Below are 18,506 nucleotides of genomic sequence, written 5' to 3' on the forward strand. Positions count from 1 at the left end.
AAAAGGCTTTATTAATACAATGCCAAAACAGACAAGGACAAATAAAAACACTTATAAAAACATGCAGCCCAATAACATGTAAAGACAGTGCACAGCAATAATAAAAATATTAAGAGTATAAGGCTATGTGCACACGTCGCGGTTTTTTCGCGTTTTCGCGGCGGTTTTAAACGTGCGATTTTGCCGCAAATACGCGAAAAATAAGCATCCCATGCATTCCTATGGGATTCCACAATGCTGTGCTAATGCTGTATTTTTTTCCGCGGCGGAATCGCTTCGCAGAAAAAAATGCAGCATGCTCATTAATTTAGCAGAATCGCGACGATCCCGCACCCATAGGATTGCATTGTTCCGCTTATTTCCCGCATGTGGCTGCGCCCACCATGCAAAAAGTAAGCAGAACATTTGCAGATGGTTCCCACGGTCCGGAGGAGAGGAGACTGTCCTCCGGGCTTTGAGTACCATATCCCTGTAAAAAATAGAATCAAAATAAAAAATATTGTTATTCTCACCTTCCGGCGTCCCGCGCAGCCTTCCCGCCTCTCTCCACGCTCCCGGTCCCAGTAATCCTTTGTGAGAATGACCGCGATGATGTCGAGATCTCACGGGAGTGCGATGTCTCGTGGTCATTCGTGCAAAAGGATTACTGGGACCGGGAGCATGGAGAGAGGCGGGAAGGCTGCGCGGGCCGCTGGAAGGTGAGAATTTTTTTTTTTATTATTATTATTTTTTTTACATTTTATCTTTTACTACTGACGCTGCATAGGCGGCCTCAATAGAAAAAAGTTGGTCCCACTTGTCAAGCACTTATGTTTGATGAGTGTGACCAACCTGTCAATCAGTTCTCCAAGCGATGCTACAGATCGCTTGGAAAACGCTAGCATTCTGCAAGCTAATTACGCTTGCAAATCGCTAGTTTTTCCGCAGGAATTTAAAATGCGATTTTCCCGCGGAATGGAATCCGGAATTCTCGCGGTAAGTTTCGCGACAGTTCCGCTACGTGTGTACTCTTAATATTTTTATTGTCATATATCCTTGCTATGCACTGTGTTTACATGTTATTTAGGCTGCATGTTTTTATAAGTGTTTTTAATTATCCTTGTCTGTCTGGCATTGTATGGATAAAGCCTTTTTTCATTCAATATTGGGCTGTGTGTGCATCACTGTTGCGCTTCTTTACTTTTTCTTTTTGAGGTTACAATGAGTGCATAACCAACGATTTGTACATTGTTTGTAAGGCTTGGTTGAGAAGGCCGCATTAGAAATTATCAAAAAAAAGGGCAGATTTGTATCTGTTTTTATTTGGAGTGTCATCTACAAGTCGAATTTTTACATCAAAAATTTACGGTAAAATGTAATTGTCCAAATTCAGTTTTCTATGTTAAATGCAATGGATCTGTAAAACTAGATGGTGTTGTCAGTAATTAATTTAGGATTAGACTCAATTCAACTTATTTGTGACTCACTCAGGTTTCTACTTTGTGTAAGACAAAGCGCAAGAGAGGAAGACACAAAAAGATGTCACTTCTGAATACAGAGTCCTTTGTCAGACAAAGTCTTCTAACTTCATGTGACAGACTGTATACGTAAACAGTTTAGCCTTATTACAGAGGTATCAGCAAAGATTGAACAATCTTGTAAAGTATAATAAATTAGTATATGCACAAAATTATGATGGGATTATATAAGAAAAATGGTGCAAAAATAGGCCATAACAAAAAAAAGTATAATAAAATGCAAAATTTATTGAATATATAAAGAAAATGGTAAAATACAGTTGTGGCCAAAAGTATTGACACCCCTGCAATTCTGTCAGATAATACTCAGTTTCTTCCTGAAAATGATTACAAACACAAATTCTTTGGTATTATTATCTTCATTTAATTTGTCTTAAATGAAAAAACACAAAAGAGAATGAAGCAAAAAGCAAAACATTGATCATTTCACACAAAACTCCAAAAATGGGCCACACAAAAGTATTGGCACCCTCAGCCTAATACTTGGTTACACAACCTTTAGCCAAAATAACTGCGACCAACCACTTCCGGTAACCATCAATGAGTTTCTTACAATGCTCTGCTGGAATTTTAGACCATTCTTCTTTGGCAAACTGCTCCAGGTCCCTGATATTTGAAGGGTGCCTTCTCCAAACTGCCATTTTTAGATCTCTCCACAGGTGTTCTATGGGATGCAGGTCTTGACTCATTGCTGGCCACCTTAGAAGTCTCCAGTGCTTTCTCTCAAACCATTTTCTAGTGCATTTTGAAATGTGTTTTGGGTCATTGTCCTGCTGTAAGACCCATGACCTCTGAGGGAGACCCAGCTATCTCACGCTGGGCACTACATTATGCTGCAAAATTTGTTGGTAGTCTTCAGACTTCATAATGCCATGCACACGGTCAAGCAGTCTAGTGCCAGAGGCAGCAAAGCAACCCTAAAACATCAGGGAACCTCCGCCATGTTTGACTGTAGGGACCGTGTTCTTTTCTTTGAATGCCTCTTTTTTTCTCCTGTAAACTCTATGTTGATGCCTTTGCCCAAAAAGCTCTACTTTTGTCTCATGTGACCAGAGAACATTCTTCCAAAACGTTTTAGGCTTTTTCAGATAAGTTTTGGGAAACTCCAGCCTGGCTTTTTTATGTCTCGGGGTAAGAAATGAGGTCTTCCTGGGTCTCCTACCATACAGTCCTTTTTCATTCAGACGCCGACGGATAGTACGGGTTGACACTGTTGTACCCTCGGACTGCAGGGCAGCTTGAACTTGTTTGGATGTTAGTCGAGGTTCTTTATCCAACATCCGCACAATCTTGCGTTGAAATCTCTTGTCAATTTTTCTTTTCCGTCCACATCTAGGGAGGTTAGCCACAGTGCCATGGGCTTTAATCTTCTTGATGACACTGCGCACGGTAGACACAGGAACATTCAGGTCTTTGGAGATGGACTTGTGGCCTTGAGATTGCTCATGCTTCCTCACAATTTGGTTTCTCAAGTCCTCAGACAGTTCTTTGGTCTTCTTTCTTTTCTCCATGCTCAATGTGGTACACACAAGGACACAGGACAGAGGTTGAGTCAACTTTAATCCATGTCAACTGGCTGCAAGTGTGATTTAGTTATTGCCAACACCTGTTAGGTGCCACAGGTAAGTTACAGGTGCTGTTAATTACACAAATTAGAGAAGCATCACATGATTTTTCGAACAGTGCCAATACTTTTGTCCACCCTCTTTTTTATGTTTGGTGTGGAATTATATCCAATTTGGCTTTAGGACAATTCTTTTTGTGTTTTTTTCATTTAAGACAAATTAAATGAAGATAATAATACCAAAGAATTTGTGTTTGCAATCATTTTCAGGAAGAAACTGAATATTATCTGACAGAATTGCAGGGGTGTCAATACTTTTGGCCGCAACTGTACATAAGATTCAGCTGAACCAAATGATGGGACACATCACAGAAAGGGTTAATCAAATAATCAATTTTAGAGTAGTAATAGTATGTCCAAATAAATTAAGCTGGGATCACGGATGCATGGCCCCAAGCAATCAGAGCCAGCACCTTTGTAGTAATAGGCTAATATAGCACAAGTGCAACATGTTTAATACATTCAGAAACACCAATAGTAATCTTATATAATTGTTGTGTGAGACACAGGATATATGGTTTTAATAAGACAGAAATGAAGGGTAAAGTGCAAATACAATAAAGTTACTGGATGCTATTAGGCTGCCAAATATACATGCTAAATAAATGCTGGCTGATATAAAGTTATACCAAGTAAAGAGCATGTGCAGAAAGAGTAGGTGGATATAAGGATTCAGTTTACCCAAAGTGTGAGCGTGCAGCCGGGTCCCCTAAGCGCGTTTCGGCGCTTACCTTATTCATGGGGGAAGACTCATCACGGGTGCACGTTCACACTTTGGGTAAAGGCAAATTCAGCAAATGCCACAAAATTGTGGAATGTAGTAGTCCAAGCATCCTGGGCTGGAATAACAGGTGACAGAGTTTGGTTGACTATGCAACGGAGATGTGAAGTATACAGCTAAATATTAGGTTAGTGATTCACAGGAATACTAAAAAATAGTACGTATTGTGAGTTTGTAAAGACAAATGCAGACACTGCTGTTTTTTTTTCAGAACAACCTAATGTTCATTTTTTTTATTTTCTGTAAAGTAATTAAAATTATCTACATTTCTCTTCCTGTTTTGAATTAGAAAACCGCGTGCAATGTTCCCAATGCATGGAAATAAAAACTAGTTTAAAGATTTTGTGATTAAATCATGTTTTTGAACACACTGCTATTATATTGAACGCCACTTCCCCTGACGAAGCTACGGTGGCAGCGATACGCGTGGGGCTTCCCACACGCCCCTGGTCCTAGGACCTCTCTTTATCTGTCATGATTATTCTCAACAGTTTGACCTGACTGCTCCTTGTGGTGACTATTCATGCCCCTTTAGCCTGATACCCTGTAGACTGTGAGCCCTCGCGGGCAGGGTCCCCTCTCCTTATGTACTTGTATGTCCCTTGTCTTACACATGTTTACTATACTTGTCTATATATCCCCTTTTCACATGTAAAGCGCCATGGAATAAATGGCGCTATATAAATGCATAATAATAATAATAATAATAATAATACCTATCCTTATCTAGCAGCACCTTATATCATCTCTAATAGCCTTCCTATACTTAGGCTCTAGCTTTTGCTATTGCACACCGCATTACGGGGACTTTTGTCGCCCTCTGGTGGCTGCTTTTAATATCTATTTGGCTGTATTATTTCTCTATATGCCAATTATTCCAGTTTGCCCTATAGGGTGGTACGATATGTATACTTTCTGATTTTGTCTTGTGTTCACACTCTCCAATTTTGGGGACGTCCAATCTTGGTGGTTTATGTATAATTATATACTATACAGTATATGCAGAAGGCTTTTTCGGAGCACATTCTTTTGTTTATAGCTAACATATACTATGTCCATTTGTATCATGAACTCAGGTTCAGGTCCATTATGTTTCACTAGTCATTAGGACAGTTACGGTACCTTGGGCATTGTATTACTGTCTTTTGTTGTTGTTTTTAATGGTGTTTTACAGTGTATGTGTCTTTTTTGGTCTAATTAATAAAAATCATGTTTGTTATACTTTTCCTATATTAAGGTGTGCGCATATTTTTGCATTGATCTTTTCCTCCTTTTGCTCATGTATTTGCATACAATACATCATGCAGCACCCTTGCAGTTGATATTAGTGCAACTTATTTTCTTTTCCATTGCTAGAACATATTATTTGAGCACGCCAAAAACACTGTATTAGCACACAAGCTTAACACCTTATCCGAGCACGTTTGCTCATCTCTAGTGAGGAGGCGTCACCAGCAGGGCTGGTGTCAGCACCTGGCGCACCTGGGAAAGTGCCGGGGCCCTGAGCAGGTGGGGGGCCCACTCATGGGCGACGGCACTGGCACAGGGCCCCTCGCAGTACACCGGTGTCTCTGACGGTGGGGGGCCCACTTGCTGTCAGACACCGTCGTACTATGAGGGGCCGTGTGCCACTGCCGTCGCCCACGAGTGCGCCTCCCCTGCTTGCTCAGGGCACCAGCACTTGCAATACTTACCTCTCCCTCCTCCACCGCTGTGACCTCTTCAGTGTTTCCTGACAATGACATTCATGTCAGAGAGCACGCTGAGGTCACATCTGTACGCCCTCTGCCTGTACAGTCCAAGTGCAGAGAGCTTGAATATGGCAACGCTGAGGAGTCTAGAGTGGAGCAGTGCCCAGCGAGGAGAGGTATTTCATTTTTTATAATGTTTGGACCAATATATGGGGAGCATTATACACTGGAGAATTATATATGGGGCCCATCATACACTTGAGCATCATAGATAGGGCCCATTATACACTGGAGCATCATATGGGGCCAATTATATATGGAGAATTATATGGGCCCATCATACACTGGAGCATTATAAATGGGGCCCATCATACACTGGAGCATCATATACGGGGCCCATTATACACTGGAGCATTATAAATGGGGCCCATTATATATGGAGCATTATACACTGTTTGCATAATTATTATTAGTCAAGTTGTATTTGAGAGGATTCTTTTTATTATTGAACAACAACTATGTTATCAATCAACCGAAAAGACTCATAAATATCAAAGCTTAATATTTTTGTAAGTTAGAGTGGTTTTTTTTTAGATTTGGCTATCTTAGGAGGATATCTGTTTGTGCAGGTAACTATTACTCTGCAGAATTATTAGGCAACTTAATAAAAACCAAATATATACCCATTTTACTTGTTTATTTTCACCAGGTAAACCAATATAACAACACAAAATGTAGAAATAAACATTTCTGACATTCCAAACCCATAAAAAAAGGGACCAAGATAGCCACCTTTCTGTACGATGACACTCAAAAGCCTTCCATCCATACATTCTGTCAGTTGCTTGATCTGTTTACGATCAACATTGCGTGCAGCAGCCACCACAGCCTCCCTGACACTGTTCCGAGAGGTGTAATGTTTTCACTCCCTGTAGATCTCACATTTTATGAGGGACCACAGGTTCTCTATGGGGTTCAGATCAGGTGAACAAGGGGGCCATGTCATTATTTTTTCTTCTTTTAGACCTTTACTGGGCAGCCACGCTGTGGAGTATTTGTATGCATGTGATGGAGCATTGTCCTGCATGAAAACCATGTTTTTCTTGAACAATACCGACTTCTTCCTGTACCACTGCTTGAAGAAGGTGTCTTTCAGAAACTGGCACTAGGTCTGGGAGTTGAGCTTCACTCCATGCTCAACCCGAAAAGGTCCCACAAGTTCATCTTTGATGATATCAGCCCATACCAGTACCCCACCTCCACCTTGCTGGCGTCTGAGTCGGAGTGGAGCTCTCTGGCCTTTACTGATCCAGCCTCGGGCCCATCCATCTGGCCCATCAAGAGTCACTCTCATTTCATCAGTCCATAAAACCTTACAAAAATCTGTCTTAAGATATTTTTTGGCCCAGTCTTGGCGTTTTATCTTATGTTTCTTGTTCAAAGGTGGCTGTTTTCCAGCCTTCCTTACTTTGGCCATGTCCCTGAGTATGGCACACCTTGTGCTTTTTGATTTTCCAGTAACATTGCAGCTCTGAAATATGGCAAAACTGGTGTCAAATGGCATCTTGGCAGCTTCACGCTTGATTTTCCTCAATTCATGGGCAGTTATTTTGAGCCTTTTTTTATCAACACGCTTCTTGCAACCCTGTTGTCTATTTGCCATGAAACGCTTGATTGTTCAGTGATCATGCTTCAAAAGTTTGGCAATTTCAAGACTGCTGCATCCCTCTGCAAGACATCTCACAATTTTTGACTTTTCAGAGTCCGTCAAATCTTTCTTCTGACCCATTTTGCCAAAGGCAAGGAAGTTACCTAATAATTAAGCACACCTTATATAGGGTGTTGGTGTCATTAGACCACAACCCTCCTCATTACAGAGATGCAGATCACCTGATTTACATAATTGGCAGTTGGCTTTCAAGCCTTTAGAGCTTGGAGTAGGACAACATGTATTAAAAGGATGATGTGATCAAAATACTCATTTGCCTTATAATTCTGCACAGTGTATAGGTCCATCATACACTGGAGCATCATCCATGGGGCCCATCATATACTGCAGCATCATATGGGGCCAATCATATACTAGAGCATCATATGGGGCCCATTATATATGGAGCATTATATAGGCCCATCATACAATGGAGCATCATCCATGGGGCCCATCATATACTCATCATATGGGGCCCATCATATACTAGAGTATCATATGTGGCCCATCATATACTAGAGCATCATATGGGGCCCATTATATATGGAGCATTATATATGCCCATCATGCAATGGAGCATCTTCCAAGGGTCCCATCATATACTAGTGAGCATCATATGGGGCCCATTATATATGGAGCATTATATAGGCGCATCATACAATGGAGCATCATCCATGGGGCACATCATATACTGGAGCATCATATGGGGTTCATTATTTATGGGCCATCATATAGGGTATGGAGCATTATATGGAGCACATATGGGGACTATTCTGTATGGAGCATTATATGGAGCCCATTCTGTATGGAGCAATATATGGGGCCCATCATATACTGTATGGAGCTTTATTCATATACTGTATGGAGCTTTATAAGCAACTCATTATACTGTATGGAGCAATATGTGGGGCTCATTCTACTCTATACTGTACTCCTATACTGTATGACACATTATATGGGGACCATCATATACTGTAGCATTATGTGGAGCTCATCATATACTGTATGGAACATTATATGGGACCAATTATTCTGTATGGAGCAATTTATGGGGCTCATTATTCTGTATGGTGCACTATGTGGTGGCCATAATACTGTATGGAGGAATATACTGTCCTGTTTTTGAGCTATTGTAGAATTTAAAATAGATATCGGTCATGTAATGTAAGAAGTAAAGTATTTGTCATTGCACTATACCAATATTTCTCTGCCATATCGGAGCATCATGAATTGTGGTATGTGTTAAAGGGGCCAACTGACACTCTTTTGCCCGGGGCACACGGAAACCTGGAGCCAGCCCTAGTCACCATTGTGAGACATGTAATGACTGACAGTCTTGCTCTCCTGTTCTACATGTCTCACACTGTAAACACCTCCTTTCATTTAAAATAAGCTCTGGAAGCAGATTCTAAGGGAGCTCTATGTCCATCCCATAGATCTTAGCAGATCATTTGCATATTAAGAAAAACATGGATTTCTGTGGAAGACATCAGATCACAGATATTAAGGTATCATTTTATTCAGCTTCCTATCACCTACATGCTCACATAGACGGCTTAGGAGGGTCGATCCTACGGACCGATTCCCTGTAATGGAGTGACAGAGCTCAAAACATTCCACTCCATTCAACTGCAGGGGAAACCAGAAACGAATGGCTGATAATCCCACTAATGAGACTCACACCAATCCAACAATTATCACCCAACAATCTTAGGCTGGAATACCCATTTTAAACTTTTTTTGGACCCAGGTTGTGCAGACAATTAAGGTTACAGTGATGCACGCTCGAGTTGCAACACTTATTTTATTTTTGCATATAACTTTGTTTTAACACTTTACATTTTTCTCTCCTGACAGATATCAAAAGAACATGAATTACCAAGACGATAAAACAAAAAAAGTGCCTTGGAAACCAACAGGGAACAGATTTGGATGTTTCTATAGCACATCCCATTGTGAACAAATAAATTTATTTTTGCATATTGACAAACTAATGTACTTCCATAGCTGTCACAACTTATATTTGATATGTTGTCCTGTCTTCATGCAGATGGATGTAATGTACAATGACTGTAACTGCCATATAGAAAGAACGCACTTCTAGTGCCCTGGTCATATGCCCATGGTCAACCAAGTCTTTGCCAGAGAACTGGAAGGAGACGTTGGTTGCCTCATGTCTCGTCTCAGGTTGGCCTCCAATTAGCTGTTTTTCTGGCTATAGGTTCAAGCCTACATTTAGGTCAGGTGTGTTATGCTGCCAAAAAGACTTGTCTGTGACCTCCGCTAGACCAATAATATTAATATTGCATATGTTCTGTGTAATATTTCCGTTGCAATGTGTGCATACAAATCCTGTAATAGACTCTGCTTTGCAACACTTGTAAATCAATGTATTTAATGCTTATGCAACCAAAAAGCTACGTTTGGTTCCCATATGTTTTTCTTAACCCAAAGCTGAATACTTATGGTCACAACAGTTTAGTCCTTATTTAATATTTGCATGACAGATTGCCTTGTTCATTGTCTGCACCGGACAATGTCGTCTTATGTAGAGGTCATTCTACGAGTGCTGCATAGCCTTCGCTTTATGTATAATACTACGATGGCTTTTGTGAGCGAGATGTGTGAGGCACAGTTGTATATAGCCATACACAGGCTGATGCCATTAGTTTTCTGTACATTACATGTATAAAACATTCCAGTGACATGTGCAATATGTAAATATCTGTAAATATGACATGCATAATAAATGTTTGGTATATATACAGCATGTCGGTGTGCAGACTCTCTATTGCTTACGACCGTTCTAAAATAGCAGAATAAATGGGCCAGAAAGGGCAGAAAGCGCTTATAGGGCGTTATTTGGATAGGGCGCTTAGGCGGTAACCTGGTTGAGTCATGAGAGCACAAATCTTACAGAAGTTCAATAATAAATCCAGCTGCCACGGGTCTGCTGGTTGGAATCTCCCATTATAGATGGATATTTATGGTGAAAAGCGGATGTGTTGAGAATAAAGTCTATGTCAAGATTTGAACCCCGCAGCTCTGGTGCAGCAGCTCTTCCCTCCGAGCTATTCAGCTCACTGGACAGTTCCTTGCTAAATCAGATACTAGTACCTGTGTTGTTTCTGATGTCTCCAATCCGCGTTCCTGATTTGCTCCCCCTGTGATCTCCTGATTGAGCATCCTACTTAAACCTGGCACTGCGGTTCCTTCATTACAAGATTACTGAGCTCCCTGCCTTTAAGGGCCAGTTACACATAGTGATAGCGCTAGCAATATCGCTGTAACGTCACTGGTTTTGTGACGCAGCAGCGATATTGCTAGCGATATCGCTATGTCTGATACTTGCCTCCGACCGGCTCCCCCGCTGCTCATCGCTGATCGCGCGAGAATGTTCTGGACCATTTCTCGTTGGGCGCTTCCTGCTGGGCTTCCTGTGGCGCCGACGAGCGATGCGTGGACGCGGGCGGGAGGACATCAGGATCGCTGCGTCTGACAGGTAAGTAGCGACCCCCGACCCCTGCTATGTCGCTGGTGAGATCTGCCTGTTTGGCAGCTCACTAGCGACCACTTAGCGATGCACGAGCGATCCATATCGTTGTCGGGATCGCTGGTGCATCGCTAAGTGTAACGGTACACTTAAGGCCCCGTCACACTAAGCGACTTACCAGCGATCCCGACACCGATATCAAGGTGTCAGGATCGCTAGTAAGTCGCTGGTGAGCTGTCACACAGACAGCTTCACCAGCGATCAGCACAGCGATGCCGAGCGCCCGGCATCGCTGGCCATCCCTGTAAAAAATAGAATCAAAATAAAAAATATAGTTATTCTCACCTTCCGACGTCCCGTTCAGCCATCCTGCCTCTCTCCACGCTCCGGTCCCAGTGATCCTTTGCACGAATGACCGCGAGATGTCACGGTCTCGAGGGATAAAGTCTCGCGGTCATTTGTGCAAAGGATCACTGGGACCGGAGCGTGGAGAGAGGCAGGATGGCTGAACGCGACGTCGGAAGGTGAGAATAACTATATTTTTTTTATTATTTTTTACACCTGATCGCTGGTCTCCCGCCTGTCACACGCAGCGATGCATGCTGGCCAGCGGGAGACCAGCGACCAAAGAAATGTCCAGCGATCAGCGATACCGGCAGGGGGGCCGCTCGCTGATCGCTGTCACACACAGCGATCTCGCTGGTGAGATCGCTGTTACGTCACAAAAGTTGTGACTCAGCAGCGATCTCGCTACCGAGATCGCTTAGTGAGACGGGGCCTTTAGTCTAGCTTCTTCCCACCTGCTGCTTATCCTCAAGATTCTACTGCTGCTCTGTGTACTGACCTCTGGCTATATCCTGACGAAGCTACCTACGGGTGCTGTCCCTAGTGGTTGTAATAGCACTACTCCAACACAGGTCAGTCCTTAACAGTCTGACTTATGTGCTTCTCCAGAGGAAGAAGTCAGATTGTGAAATGTGATGAGTATAAAACTACATATTCTTCAAATTTTAAGGACCTCATAACTCCTTTCTTGCCAGCAGTGAGCGCATTACCCGCTCTCCCACTATATAACCTGAAATTCAGGAGAATGACTCATGCAGGAATAATAAAGGCTACTTTTCCCATTTCCACAACACCCTGCCTCATTTTCCATTGTAGGAAGGTGTCTAAAAACTAAATAAAATGTGTGCAGCTTTTTGCATTAAAATATGCATAGTTACTTTCTGCAGGGCTGTAAAGAGCTTCTTGGTACCTAATTAAGCTATATAGCAGGTAGATGGTGAGTGCAGCAGCCTAGATCGGAGAAACCTGGTGACAGGTTCCCATTAAAGTTAAGTCCAGACGCATTGAAAAAACTTCATCTGTATTGTTATCCGTATGGCATTGTTTTTATCAGCAGCGAATTAAATTTACAAGAACAATATCAGGTTTTATGGTAAGGGCATGTGCACACGTGTTTTTCAGGCAGATTCCACATGGAATCCACCTGAAAAATGTGCTGCAAACAATTACAATGCACAGCAATGTCAAAATGACACTGTTGTGCCCGTGATATACAGTTGTGGCCAAAAGTATTGACACCCCTGCAATTCTGTCAGATAATACTCAGTTTCTTCCTGAAAATGATTGCAAACACAAATTTTTTGGTATTATTATCTTCATTTAATTTGTCTTAAATGAAAAAACACAAAAAGAATTGTCTTAAAGCCAAATTGGATATAATTCCACACCAAACATAAAAAAGAGGGTGGACAAAAGTATTGGCACTGTTCGAAAAATTATGTGATGCTTCTCTAATTTGTGTAATTAACAGCACCTGTAACTTACCTGTGGCACCTAACAGGTGTTGGCAATAACTAAATCACACTTGCAGCCAGTTGACATGGATTAAAGCTGACTCAACCTCTGTACTGTGTCCTTGTGTGTACCACATTGAGCATGGAGGAAAGAAAGAAGACCAAAGAACTGTCTGAGGACTTGAGAAACCAAATTGTGAGGAAGCATGAGCAATCTCAAGGCTACAAGTCCATCTCCAAAGACCTGAATGTTCCTGTGTCTACCGTGCGCAGTGTCATCAGGAAATTTAAAGCCCATGGCACTGTGGCTAACCTCCCTAGATGTGGACGGAAAGGAAAATTTGACAAGAGATTTCAATGCAAGATTGTGCGGATGTTGGATAAAGAACCTCGACTAACATCCAAACAAGTTCAAGCTGCCCTGCAGTCCGAGGGTACAACAGTGTCAACCAGTACTATCCGTCGGCGTCTGAATGACTAGGGACTGTATGGTAGGAGACCCAGGAAGACCCCACTTCTTACCCTGAGACATAAAAAAGCCAGACTGGAGTTTGCCAAAACTTACCTGAAAAAGCCTAAAACGTTTTGGAAGAATGTTCTCTGGTCAGATGAGACAAAAGTAGAGCTTTTTGGGCAAAGGCATCAACATAGAGTTTACAGGAGAAAAAAAAGAGGCATTCAAAGAAAAGAACACGGTCACTACAGTCAAACATGGCGGAGGTTCCCTGATGTTTTGGGGCTGCTTTGCTGCCTCTGGCACTGGACTGCTTGACCGTGTGCATGGCATATTGAAGTCTGAAGACTTCCAACAAATTTTGCAGCATAATGTAGGGCCCAGCGTGAGAAAGCTGGGTCTCCCTCAGAGGTCATGGGTCTTCCAGCAGGACAATGACCCAAAACACACTTCAAAAAGCACTAGAAAATGGTTTGAGAGAAAGCACTGGAGACTTCTAAGGTGGCCAGCAATGAGTCCAGACCTGAATCCCATAGAACACCTGTGGAGAGATCTAAAAATGGCAGTTTGGAGAAGGCACCCTTCAAATATCAGGGACCTGGAGCAGTTTGCCAAAGAAGAATGGTCTAAAATTCCAGCAGAGCATTGTAAGAAACTCATTGATGGTTACCGGAAGCGGTTGGTCGCAGTTATTTTGGCTAAAGGTTGTGCAACCAAGTATTAGGCTGAGAGTGCCAATACTTTTGTCTGGCCCATTTTTGGAGTTTTGTGTGAAATGATCAATGTTTTGCTTTTTGCTTCATTCTCTTTTGTGTTTTTTCATTTAAGACAAATTAAATGAAGATAATAATACCAAAGAATTTGTCTTTGCAATCATTTTCAGGAAGAAACTGAGTATTATCTGACAGAATTGCAGGGGTGTCAATACTTTTGGCCACAGCTGTATAGTGGGGAAAAAAAGTATTTGGTTAGCTACCAATTGTGCAAGTTCTCCCATTTAAAAAGATGACAGAGGCCTGTAATTGACATCATAGGTAGACCACAACTATGAGAGTCAAAATGAGAAAACAAATCCAGAAAATCACCTTGTCTGATTTGGCAAGATTTATTTTGTAAATTATGGTGGAAAATAAGTATTTGGTCATTAACAAAAGTTCATCTCAATATTTTGTTATACATCCTTTGTTGGCAATGACAGAGGTCAAATGTTTTCTGTAAGTCTTCACAAGGTTGGCACACACTGTTGGTGGTATGTTGGCCCTTTCCTCTATGCAGATCTCCTCTAGAGCAGTGATGTTTTGGGTCCGTCGCTGGGCAACACAGATTTTCAAATCCCTCCAATGGTTTTCTATGGGATTGAGATCTGGAGACTGGCTAGGCCACTCTAGGACCTTCATATGCTTCTTACGATGCCACTCCTTCGTTGTCCTGGCGGTGTGCTTGGGATCACTATCATCTTGAAAGACCCATCCTCTTTTCATCTTTAATGCCCTTGCTGATGGAAGGTTTGCACTCAAAATCTCACGATACATGGCCCCACTCATTCTTTCATGTACATGGATCAGTCATCCTGGTCCCTTTGCAGAGAAACAGCCCCAAAGCATGATGTTGCCACCTCCATGTTTCACAGTAGGTATGGTGTTCTTTGGATGCAACTCAGCATTCTGTCTCCTCCAAACACGAGTTTTGTTTCTACCAAACAGTTCCACTTTGGTTTAATCAGACCTTATGACATTCTGACAATACTCTTCTGGATAATCCAAATGCTCTCTAGTAAAGTTCAGATGGGCCCGGACATGTACTGGCTTAAACAGGGGGACAAGTCTGGAACTGCAGGATCTTAGTCCCTGGCAGTGTAGGGTGTTACTGATGGTAGCCTTTGTTATGGTGGTCCCAGCTCTATGCAGGCCATTCCTAGGTCCATCCATGTGGTTCTGGGACTTTTGCTCACCATTATTGTGATCATTTTGACCCCACGGGGTGAGATCTTGAATGGAGCCCTAGATCGAGGGAGATTATCAGTGGTCTTGTATGTCTTCCATTTTCTTATTATTGCTCCCACATTTGATTTCATCACACCAAGCTGCTTGCCTATTGCAGATTCAATCTTCCAAGCCTGGTGCAGGGCTACAATTGTTTCTGGTGTCCTTCGACAGCTCTTTGGTCTTCACCATAGTGGAGTTTGGAGTGTGACTGTTTGAGGTTGTGGACAGGTGTCTTTTATATTGATAACAAGTTCAAACAGGTGCCATTACTACAGGTAATGAGTGGAGGACAAAGGAGACTCAAGAAGTTACAGGTACTGTGAGGGCCAGAAATCATGCATGTTTTTAGGTGACCAAATACTTATTTTCCACCATAATTTTAAAAATAAAGCTTGCCAAATCAGACGGGATTTTCTGGATTTGTTTTCTCATTTTGACTCTCATAGTTGTGGTCTACCTATGATGTCAATTACTGGGCTCTCTCATCTTTTTAAGTGGGAGAACTTGCACAATTGGTGGCCAAGTACTTTTTTCCACACTGCATATAGAGAAACAAGGGATCAGCGGGTGCTCCAGTCTGCTAGCTGAAACCGCATGGACCAGGGTTCATCCCACCGAACGCCCGCTCTCCTATTACAGTGGGTGTAACTCTACTCAGACAACACAGGGTGAGGGTAAAACAGTGTGGCAATATTTTATTGAATCACAAAACAGGCAGATAACACATAGAACAGTCCCAGCAAAATACCCAAGATGGTGAAAATTAGTCTCACCCTTCTGCTGACTTGCCAAGATAATGGCAGCTGTGACTTCAGAGTTTCCAGGGTCAACTATCTGACCTCTGGCACAGAGAGGAGGCAATGACAAGCTTAGGAAGATGACAGTCCATTAGGGTACAAAGCCAGTTGACCGGAGGGTCAGAACCTGGCTTCAGCTTCCAGGACTGACTACCCCACCTGTGGCATGCACAGAGAAGGTAATGACAAGCTTAGGAAGATGACAGTCCAATAGGTACAAGGCCAGTTGACCAGAGGGTCACAACCTGGCTTCTTCGAACATCTCCAAGGAGCTAGGCAACCGGAGGGTCCCATTCCTGGCTTTCACAAACAAATCCATGGGTCAGTGATGGTTAATGGAGCAGATCTGCATTATTTCAGACAGGGCCATGGTCCTCGAAGATGGCATCCAGTAGAATAAATCTTTGTCCCTCGTCATGGAGACATGTCTTGGCTTCCTCCCCCGGACTCATGAGTTAACCAGTTTGTGCGCTTGGTGCCTTTATTTTTAGCGCGCTTTCTGTGGCGGCGGTGCAGTTTGTTTCATGTATTCAATATGTGCATGTTGCAGCATTTTAGAGTGCATCTTTAATTTGTTATATAGCGTGGTTCTCTTAGCTATAGATGTCGGGCCACTGCTAAACCACCAGTAAAGCCTTGTCAGGTAAAAAAAGACAAAAAAAACTACTTAATGATTTTTACCAGAAGCAACTTCACTTTGGAAACTATGCAGTTCAACCAGCATCAAAGTCGAAGTAAGCAAATACCCTAACACATGCTAGGTATCCATAAAAAATTGTGCACCCATAAACTTGAGTAGGTGACTTTCATCCAAAATACATCCAACTAGTGCATGCTGCAGTCCCCCCCTACACCACACACATGGCATTCAATGCATGTTAAAAAAGAAAAAAAAAAACCCTATAAATCGGAACAGCCCAATTGAATAACATTGATTAGAGAGTTATACGTGTGAGGTCAGTCTTTCACAGGCAGCTTGTGGACCAAAATTATAGTCGTGTGAACGTACCCTTCAGGTTATGTGCCAATGACATTTTTTATACGGGAAAACATGTCTAAAGATGCTATGCTGTTAAAAGTGAGTAAACCATTCTACCTTGTGCCAGTCATTACACTGGTTACCCATCCACTCCGGAACCCACAAAGCACTTCATGGCTCAGCACCACCCTACATCTCTCCTCCCTCGTCTCAGTCTACCACCCCACTCGTGCCCTCCATTCTGCTAATGACCTGAGGTTAACATCCTCAATAATCAGAACCTCCCTCTCCCGTCCCCAAGATTTTTCACTTGCTGCGCCAATTCTTTCGAATGCACTACCCAGGTTAAAACAATTAATCCCCCATCTCCACAGTTTTAAGCGTGCCCTAAAAACGCATTTGTTCAGAGTGGCCTACTGCCTCAATGCTTTAACCTAACTACCTCTGTGTGACCCATTCAAAATTTTTACCTAACCAGGCTCCTCGCATCATGTTCTCACATGCTTTATGAATTTATTAGCCCTCTGTGTCTGTACTGTTACATATTTAGGCTAATAACCGGTTCATGCAGCAATACATGAACTCCCGATTCTTACACTAGGGATGGTTCAAACGAAAGCAATTGTTACCATCCTCCTTTCGTGTCTCCCTTTTCCTCATAGATTGTAAGCTTGTGAGCAGGGCCCTCATTCCTCTTGGTATCTGTTTTGATCTGTGTTTGTTATGCTGTAATGTCTATTGTCTGTACAAGTCCCCTCTATAATGTAGAGTGCTGCAGAATATGTTGGCGCTATAGAAATAAAATTATTATTCAGATGTCTGAAAAAAGGCAGTAAAAAAAAAAAAAAAAGTATAGGAAATCTGTTTTCCCATATAAAAGATATTCAAGTGTACGGGTGCACAATTTTTTTTTTTATGGATACATAGCACGTGTTAGGGACTATGCATACTGCGCTTTTATGATGCTGAGGTTTCAAAAGCGAAGCTGCTTCTGGTAAAAAGCACTTCTGTGTAATCAACCTGTCCAGTTATGAAGCGACATAGATTGTGAATCAATTTATCCTACTGTTGTGCAAAATGGAACACACAACAGGTATAAATTATAGGCAATTAGCAAGACAACCCCTAGAAAGGAGTGGTTCTGCAGGGGGGTGACCAAAGACCATTTTCTCAGTTATTCTTTTTGGCTGTTGTTTTGGTCACTTTTGCAATTTATATATTGCTCTCACACATAGAATAAAGATAAGAAAGGGGATGTCAGCTCACCCATAGCGGAGTCCTGAGCTTGGAAAATCCAGCAGTGTAGCAGGAAGATCAATAACAATAAAACAATGCTCTGAATGGATGTATAGCAAATTATTGTTGTGTTTTGCTCAAACATTTTTCTGCCTCGAGTCTTTTAAGTTGCATTTTAAAGGAGTTTTATTGGTATATCGCATCTTTACTCTCATTGGCATAAATCCATCATGTGCTCCTGACAGGACGCGCTATATAATGCTAACTGACTGGCCACCTTTAGCTTACAATGATTAAAGACCTGAGGGTGTAAACGCATGTGCCTATTATCTCCCCAAACCATGGCTGTGACTACCATGAGGTGGTCTTATTTTTAATTTACTTAATAAATTTGATACTTTTATATACAAATATCATATTATATATTGCCTAATGAAGGCGG

The 18,506-nt window shown here is 42.1% G+C and overlaps 1 protein-coding gene across 3 annotated transcripts in view; it reads left to right on the forward strand.

Annotated features, from left to right (window-relative positions):
• The window catches only part of ALKAL2 (ALK and LTK ligand 2), a 144,100-nt gene extending 134,009 nt beyond the window's left edge, over positions 1-10,091 (forward strand). For all 3 annotated transcript variants that reach the window (XM_073576439.1, XM_073576441.1, XM_073576440.1), the window contains one exon: positions 9,179-10,091. The gene's annotated coding sequence lies outside the window, so the exon portion shown is untranslated. The remainder of the gene's footprint in view (positions 1-9,178) is intronic.
• The last annotated feature ends 8,415 nt before the right edge of the window (positions 10,092-18,506 follow it).

This window comes from Dendrobates tinctorius, unplaced genomic scaffold (genome assembly GCF_039654945.1).
Source record: "Dendrobates tinctorius isolate UK_male_01 unplaced genomic scaffold, ASM3965494v1 ptg000049l, whole genome shotgun sequence".
In the NCBI taxonomy this organism is placed as follows: domain Eukaryota; kingdom Metazoa; phylum Chordata; class Amphibia; order Anura; family Dendrobatidae; genus Dendrobates; species Dendrobates tinctorius.